The following is an 8,838-nucleotide window of genomic DNA, read 5'->3' on the forward strand; positions in this document are numbered from 1 at the left end:
GTGTCCGGTTTCATATTGAACAGTGTTACAGTGCATCTGTGCGGGACTCTTAATTAAAAGCATGACACAAATTGATTGATTGATGTTCATGTTCAACTCTATACTGAGCGTAGTTTGACATAGTGTCACATGTTTTGCAATGTTGTTAAATTTGAAAGAATGTCTAACAATACATAGACTCATGGTTTAATTTAAGAATGAATTAATAATCTTTATGACATATTTTGGTCACTACCTATTAATTATTAAAGCTTCTGTGTATTGTCTTTGATGTTAAAGTTTTCATTGCCAACATATGGTCATTTCAGTATTTTGTACATCTTTTCTTGGAGCAAACTACTGTTGAAAATGTGTAAGCGTTTTGTTAAGCTGCTCCTATCCCTTGCTGGCCACCTCAACAACGACTTTTTTTTTTTTTGTATCTCATGGGATGGTAGAAAATTACTCCTGATCCCTTTTCCCTGCAACTACCAAGGCGGATATCTTGTTGATGGGGTTACATTCAACCATTACACGTACCCCCTTTGCTCAATGAAAAACCTGTCACAAAATGGCGGAGACGTACGTTTAGCAGACCCCATTTTGGAATTGACACTAGACAGCGGGAAAGTGTTTGTCGTTGCGTGTGGTTTTCTATTTAGAGCTCCTTTTTGTGCAGACAAACTGCGGCACACCGGAGTTTAACCTCACGGCCGTTTGGACTCCACGCCCGTCGACCGAATTCTGAGCTAACTGGGCCGGTCGTTGTTTATAGCATTGTTAGCTTAGCAAACGGTAGCTAACTTAGCAACATTACCACCGAGCTGTTTGTGTTAATCCTATTAGCTACTGACATGTCGTATTAACACGGAGTTTATCTACTGTTTGTGGTGTTAACCTACCAGTATTACCCACTACCCATTAAATACATTATTGTTTGTAGCATTTGCAGCGACGCGTCAGACACCAGTCCCTTCTTAAAACTGCTAATATTGCTAACAAGGTTACCTCCAAATGCTAGCAGCTCACTAGAAACCTCAGTATCTGGGATAATAAGACAATAAAGGTTGTCGTCTTTCTTATCTTACAATAAACACTGAGCTGTTTTACAGCAAGACAATAGTGTTTATGTAGATTAGTCGGAGGTAACAGACTAGTTAGCTGTAGTGTGTTTATTCGACTTTTGTCACAAGCTTAATGTCGAAATTATTCGATTTCCTTTTAATACTCAACGGTTCATGTTTGTAATAATCATGCGACATGTAACTTATCAACTATCTAAGTTGATGAATTAGCGTTGTTGGTCTATAAATCGCCTATTTACCGACTACATGGATGTGGCGTGCATTGTGGGCTAACGCTAGATAATAATCAGTGTTTATGCGGACCAGAGAGCTCAGCGTTTGGATAGACAAGCTCATAAATGTTATGACAGACTGTATTGTCAACGCGTGAAAGTGTGAAATAATCGTTTTAGTTTCACCCACTTGTCTGCTTTGTTATAAATTAGGTACAGTAACAACTAGCTTTTTATTTACCACTGCAATACTGTAGCCAGTTCTCCACCGACAAACGACAGCTATGCATTCCTTTACTCTCAACGAGTAGAAGGTGAACTCTGGTTGCGTTTTTTTGTTGCAAAAATGAATTAATGGGTTTCCTGTTTAGTAATAGTTTATTCAATCAAGCATACTGTTATATTGTGCTGAGAATGCTTTGCTAGAAAATGGCCTTATTATATTGATGCATAAAAGAATTCTTCATGGTAAACATAAAGTGCATTTGGGAGTGACTCAATTATTTTTGTACATCAGTGCTGTGCTTCAGTTTTGTGTATTCAATACAGTTGTGTATCTTTATAGGACAGTAGTGCCAGGGACCCCCAGGGGTCCTTGAGGAGGTTCCAGGGAGTCCCCAGAAAAATGAAAGATATTTTACTTCCACTATTGTGCTATTGACTGGATAGGTTTCACACTATTCACTGATAATCTGCCAATCTACAGTAGAGACAGTTATGGAATAATTCAATCGTATGTGATAGGTGGATGATTTTGCCTACAGAATAACAACAGAAATATAGGTACAATAAAATGAAGATAGTGTATGTCAGGCCTGATGTTGCAGTGGAAATGTTGGGATACATTTTGTAAATGACATTAGCTGTTAAAATGTATTTCCTGCTTGAGCTTTCAATTTTCAGCCTAATTCAAAGTACCCGAACCTTTCACCTCTAACAAATCATCATAATATGCAGTCACCAGGATAATATTAGGTGTATTTCCAGAAGTGCTATTTTATGCATTTATCCTTAAAAGGTGATGTACAGTATGTAAATTAATATGTCAGTTATTGAGTCATGAATGTCATAAAGGTATACATCAGCAGACTGAATTTAAGTCGTCTCCTCAACATCTTTGCAGCCAACCATTTATAGTGCGTTTTAAAAGTGATGAATGGTGTGCAGTGAGTGTGAATGTGCACTTAAAAGCTGCACGGTCAGTTATGCCATCACACGGAGGTCCTCATCTGATGTGACAGTCAGGCCTCTCCTGGCATATGGTGCAAATGGGGCCAGTGTGCCCAAGCTGCCTCCAAGCACCCAGACAAAAGATCCCAGTGGGAATCTAACTGCGTGTAACGTCCTTACACTTCCCTGCTCCCTGTGGCTTCCTCGCCTGAGGTTTGTCTCTAAAGTCAGGGGTTGGGGGGGTGGGGTGTTGAGTTATTGGGTGGAAAGTGGCTCCATCTTCTGGCAAGCAGGCATCATGCGTAAAATGCCTGGACAGATTTGCCTCAGTGGTTTAAGAACATACATGGAGGGATCAAGTTGAGAGGTTTTAAACTGGATACAGTCACAGTTGGAGCATGATGCATCCTGGGAGATTAGAGGAGGGAACAATAAGTGATGGCCTGATGGTGACAGTGATCCTGATACAACAGGAAGTATTTTTTATAGCCATCATAGTATTATCTTTGCACAAGATTGATGTGGATAAAATATGAATACATGCTTGGATTTGATTGATAGAGTGTTGTTTACTGAAAGTTGCTTTTATTTGTTGGTTGTTTTGTTTCACTTACTATATGTATACACACATACATATATATTTTTTTTATTTTATTTATTTTTTTATTTAACATGTTCAAAAATGACCAGAGACCAACAGACATAAAATACACAGCAACAGACGGAGGAACAAGGTTTACAAGCAACAACACGCCGTATGTTTGTATTCAAATAAAGCAAATATTTGAAGATAAAATATTTGAATAAAAGATATAATGATAACACAAGAGCCAGTCATCAAAGTGTTAATGCTAATTTTCTATAGTTTGCTGGAGAAGCACATGGGATATATAAATGCAGCCTATTACTGAATAATGACATGACATTGGGCTTTGTATTCTTGATCCCAAATTGAATTCAATAGATGTTTAAAACTTGGTATGCTCTATGAAAATATGTACAATATTATATATTAAACTCCTGTTCTCACAGATAGTCTTAGAGTATAATGTATCCCATATTGGTTTAGGTCAAACCCAGGAGGTAATATTGTACGTTTTGACCTAAAGGCCTTGAGTTCACTATGCCAATTGGTTTTTGAATTTAGTCTAGTTATATAGTTGTAGAGCTTTATTATTTTAGTTCAGATTATGTTCACAGTGTACATATTCCTAATAGAGCTATTTATAGAGTCAAACACTTACTGTAACATAGGAATGCTGGTTACACTGTACTTATAGGGAACTTAAGGGTGATAAGGTGTATACATTTATGCACAGACAACAGTGGGTTGGGGGGTTAAAAGGTGCCCTATTGTATATTTTTGCCTTGGGGCCTCCAAACCGGTTGATCACTAAAGGTCACAGGCGTGGATCACGAGATGGCATGAAATTATTTGAAAGATTACTGGTTGAAAGACCGGTCTTTCACTTTCTTCGTTCTATTGTCTAGCAGCGTGCCTTGCTTTAATAGCTAATGTTAGAGTATGCATGCAAGTCATTCTGACATAATGGCTGCAATCTTAGTTAAAACCGCCAAGTTATGTCCACTATAATTTTCTGAACTGGTTGGTGTTTAGTCATCAAATTCAAATATAATGGCATGAATTCAAGTGGCAGCAAATCATGCAGGTCCAGGAACCAATATGATTACACTGGAAGCTGTGTTGTTGTAATGGTGACCTTTATGTGAACATCTCCACATTTCCACATGCACTCATCTCTTGTGGACATTTTCTGTTTTGCCCTTTGAATAAATGTTGCAGGAGGTTACAGAGCAAATCTTCCCCCGAGTCATCTTCAGAGAACAATTCACAATCTGGATCATCATCAGCATTGTCTTCTAGCTCTGAAATACCTTTTATCTTTAAAGATCTTATCTCATATCATTATTGCAGTGCTGAATAAAAGATAGCACCTCTTGGTTGGTAAATTTATCTGCAACTTATAGTAAAGTGTGTTTGAAAAAGCAGTTAGAGATGTTTTGTTTACGTTCTGTCTATATTAAAATAAATGGAAATTACACTATTGTGTTCAGAAACAGAAGTAAATCAAACCTACAGGAGGAATGAAAGTGTGTCAGCAGGGGGCACCATTGTCATTATTAATTCATTGAAAATTAATGTGTGTACTTGTCCATTGTCATCACTAGGTGGCACTTGTGTTTAAAGGTTGGAGGCAAGTTAAGAGTAAGGGTGTGTTGAGTTGTATCATGAATGTATCAGTCTGTCAAAATATTCAGTATCATGTTGATTGATTATACATTGAATGTAATGATGTCCTTGTTTTTGAAGTTTCTGTTGTTGTTGTTGTTGTTGTTGTTGTTGTTGCTGTTCTTACAGTGATCCAGCCACTGGAGTACTTGGGAGATGGGAGACATTGCCAAAAAATAAATAAATAAATACAGTGAAAGTGCCTTCTAAGGTGCCCCTAGCATACAAAAGGAGACAACATTCCAAAGTCCTGTAATGGCTGTCTTAGATATGGCAAATTGGGATGAAGTGCCCTGTAGTCTATCTGGACTGAAGAGCCATCAAGGGTGCCCTTTCAGTGGAAGAAAATGTGTTAGTGCCCTGTAAAGTACGCCTACAAGAAAAGTATTGCAGTGCCCTGTGAGTTGCTTTTGTAATGGGGTGACCTGGAGGTTCTGTATGAGCCCTTCTATTTAAAACGAAAGTGGAAAAAGTGCTATCTAGGTGCCTCCAGGTGTGAGAAAACATGATGCCATGATGAACAAAAAACATAGTGATGTGCCCTAAAAAGGTACCCTGTATGGGAGAAAAACATGGTGAAGTGCCCTTCCAGTGAAGAACATCACATTTTGTGCCCTCCTATATGCCCTTTTCAATGTAATTACGTGGCTATTATGGTAGAAATTGATGTATCCTTTATGTAGGCTGACCATTAGGAAAATAAAGTGCTGTACAGTTGCCCTTTATCATTTTATTGCCCCTGCCTTTCAAACAGCCTGAGTCCACCAATATATATGTAATACATGAGAGCTTCCCCATTTACTGTTAAAAGTACTCGTGGTATGGTAACAAGACTGGTCCCTAGGTGACCTAACTTCAGTACAGTAAGTGATGAAAGGGGAATTTGTTCCATTTGAGCTTTCCACAAAACGTTCTACTGCTGGACCTTCAGCTCAAAATTCCCACAATACACTGTAAAAACATGAAGCATCTTTGTTTACTGTTAATAATTAAATGGAAGTGATGTTGCAATGCTTCCAACAGACCATTTTCACAATCTAGTGCCCCAGTATGAACTCTCAAGTATGTACTTAATTTCATAGTATACTGTATGGCAGTTAGTATTCATTACAAACATAAGAGAAAACAAAATACTTTATGGTAATAACTTTAATACTTTATTGTGTGTATATACGTTTTCACTTGATACTGTCTTTTGTCATGTAGCATTATTTGCAATTTGTCATTTTTGACAGCCTGCAAAAATACTTCATTAAGGAGCCATCTCAGATCCACAGTTTAATGTTCAGCTTTAAATAGCTCCATGCAACTTGCAATATGGGACACAATGCACAGTCCAATAATAACATGGGTATATTTAACCTTTAAGTTAGTATGTGCATTGCCTACATTTTGCAAAAAACATAATTAAATGATATGAAAGTGGGACAGACTGAGTCACAGCAGGGTGAACACAGCTGCACTGTAGCTAATGACATTAATAACCTGTTATCATTTGCAGCTGTGTCGACCCCTCTGTGAAAAACCTTCTTTCTGTTCATACTGCTTTTTGTAATTTACTTTTCAGAACTTTTTTGTAGGATATATTTGACTCCAGACAGACATGTCGTTGGGCTGATGTGATTACGGACTCTTTTGACATCTATTTGCAGACTAGTGTTCCTAATGTTTATTGTGTGCCTGAAATACAACAGGACTTTTTTCCCACAGAATCTTGACTTGTTATGGAAGGAAACACAAATGATAGGTGTATCTAATAACACTAACAATGACATCACTCCATTCATGTCCCAGGAAGCCACAGCAGTGAGACCCTGTAGTTGTGGAGCCCTGGAAGCAGCCAATAAGCCAACATTATTTTTTTAATTGCTTGTGAGCTTTTTGTCCAATGAAAAGATGGACCATAAAGTGGTTAAATACCCTTTGAACAGAGGAATGATGTGAAACACATTCTCAGTATATTGTGGCTTCTACTGCTTTATAGAAAGTAATGTTTAGAAGAAGAAGAATTGGATATTTTCATAATCACAATGGCTACCAAAAAGAATAAAGCAAAGACAGAAGGAAGTCTGCACACTGTAGCCCCCTTTACAAATACAGGTTTAATGGGATTACCAGGTGGAAAAGAATCCCTCATTAAGAAATGGTTCAAGAAAGACTCACAGTGGCATACATGCTGATCGATTACTGGGGTGATCTCTTGGGAAGTGCAGTGCAGAAACAATAACACCTGTGGTTTTCCTACCATGACAACCAATATCACATTTTGAGTGAACTCAAATAAAAAATAAATGCAAAGTAATACTTAATGTCTTCTAAAGTTTAAACATGTAGAAGAACACACAGTTGATGAAGACCATATGTTGTCTGATTAATTTGGAATGAGTGTGCATTTCACTAAATTAGATGAACTGGGAGTCTTGTGTGGTTTTAATTTTGTTGGATTTTAGTACCTAATCCCTTGATAGAACAACACAACAGTGGGTTTCATTTTATTCAGATGTTGACTTGACTCGTCTCAATAGTTGAGGATTGATTCAGAAATCACTCAAATAATTAATCAAATAGAATTTGCACTCAAATTGTCATCATTCATTGTCATTTTGTGTTTGAACTAAAGTTATCTTTGGTTTTTGAGTGAGGATTAGTTGAACTGAGTTGGTTTAAAAAGTGACATTTATCTAACATTATGTTACTGATTAGCAGGTTTTCAGGTCAGGAATGCTGTAAAGGTTGAACACTGTTTTTGTGCCATTGACTGAACTCAAGGCACACAAGGCAAATGTTTAATCTCCAAAATAACACATAAATTCATTACTGAGAGAGGCATCCTGCAGTGCCATGACAATTCAATTTAGTGCATCCTTCACAAAAAAAGGTTTATGTTATTTGTCATCTACCCTAGTTTTATGTGTTGTACAATTTGACGACAGAACAATATCCAGTTTCGCGGGGAGCTTAAAAGGGTCAGCTGGCCCGACAGCTGGAAGACTGGCTGCTTCCTGAAGTATTTATAACAAAAAAAAGGTTGAACTGTAGGTGGCCATGGTTTCAGTCCACAATGGCAAGGGTGCGGCTGAAATACAACACAGCCTGGTCCTGCTTCCCAGTCATGTGATGAGACAGCCCTGAACAGCCCCTGAAGAGACACATGGATGTAAAGGGACTTGTCCCCCTCATTGTTTGCCATAAAACAGGCCAGTGTCATTGTATATATGGCTCAATGATGTTTGTTTTCAGGGATCTACTGAACAATGTGAGCCAGATGTGTTACTATCTACCAGTTATTACACATGTGAAAATATAAGCAGTTTTCCACATCTGCCTCACATGTGTCACCTTTGTCCTGCACTTTCCCTTCAACTTACAGTCTAATTGGCAATATTTTTTTTTCTTTTTTTATCTTATAATCTGTATTTTGTCTTTGTCTGCATTTTGTCTCATTCTCAACCTTTTTGGACTGTCTTTCTTCTCAGTCAGTAGTTAGCATAAAGGCTCATATCTAAATTAGCTCCTTTCATTTTTGTGACATTTTGTGGCTTTACTTCGCTACTTAGCCTTTTTGGTTCAACAAACCCCAATACTATGTAAATACTAACAATAATTACACACACTTCTATTTATATATTTGTTTCTTGTCTTCTGACCGTTTATGTAATGCTGAAGTTTTGAAGTAGTAACTCATCCCAAACTGCACTTGCACATTTGATGAAGGTGACAAAAAAACAAATATGAACATAAAGCATTGCTATTAGACCAGATAAGGAAATATTCCATGTTCTACAATGAATATGCATGAACACATACAGAGTCATTTAGTTTTCCAAAAAAGTCACTCGTAGGCAATAACAATGCACAATTTGCATCCTATGCAGTGACATTACTTATATAATTGAGGTCAGTTAGACCCCTGAGAGGTCCAAACTCCCTGTTGGACTTTTTTTTATGAGCAAACAACACAGATCACTGATGTAGAGCATGAAAACCACTTTTTACAGCTGGAGTCTGAGAGACCTCAGACAGAATTAATGTGACATTTTGTGAAACAGACTTCCGAAACATGTCATCATTTCAGTTTAGAGAGAATTCTTATGAAAGGTCATAAAGTATCAAACTGATAAAACAATAAGTACAGTTATTC

This window comes from Scomber japonicus, chromosome 23, assembly GCF_027409825.1.
Source record: "Scomber japonicus isolate fScoJap1 chromosome 23, fScoJap1.pri, whole genome shotgun sequence".
NCBI classification, from domain to species: Eukaryota; Metazoa; Chordata; class Actinopteri; order Scombriformes; family Scombridae; genus Scomber; species Scomber japonicus.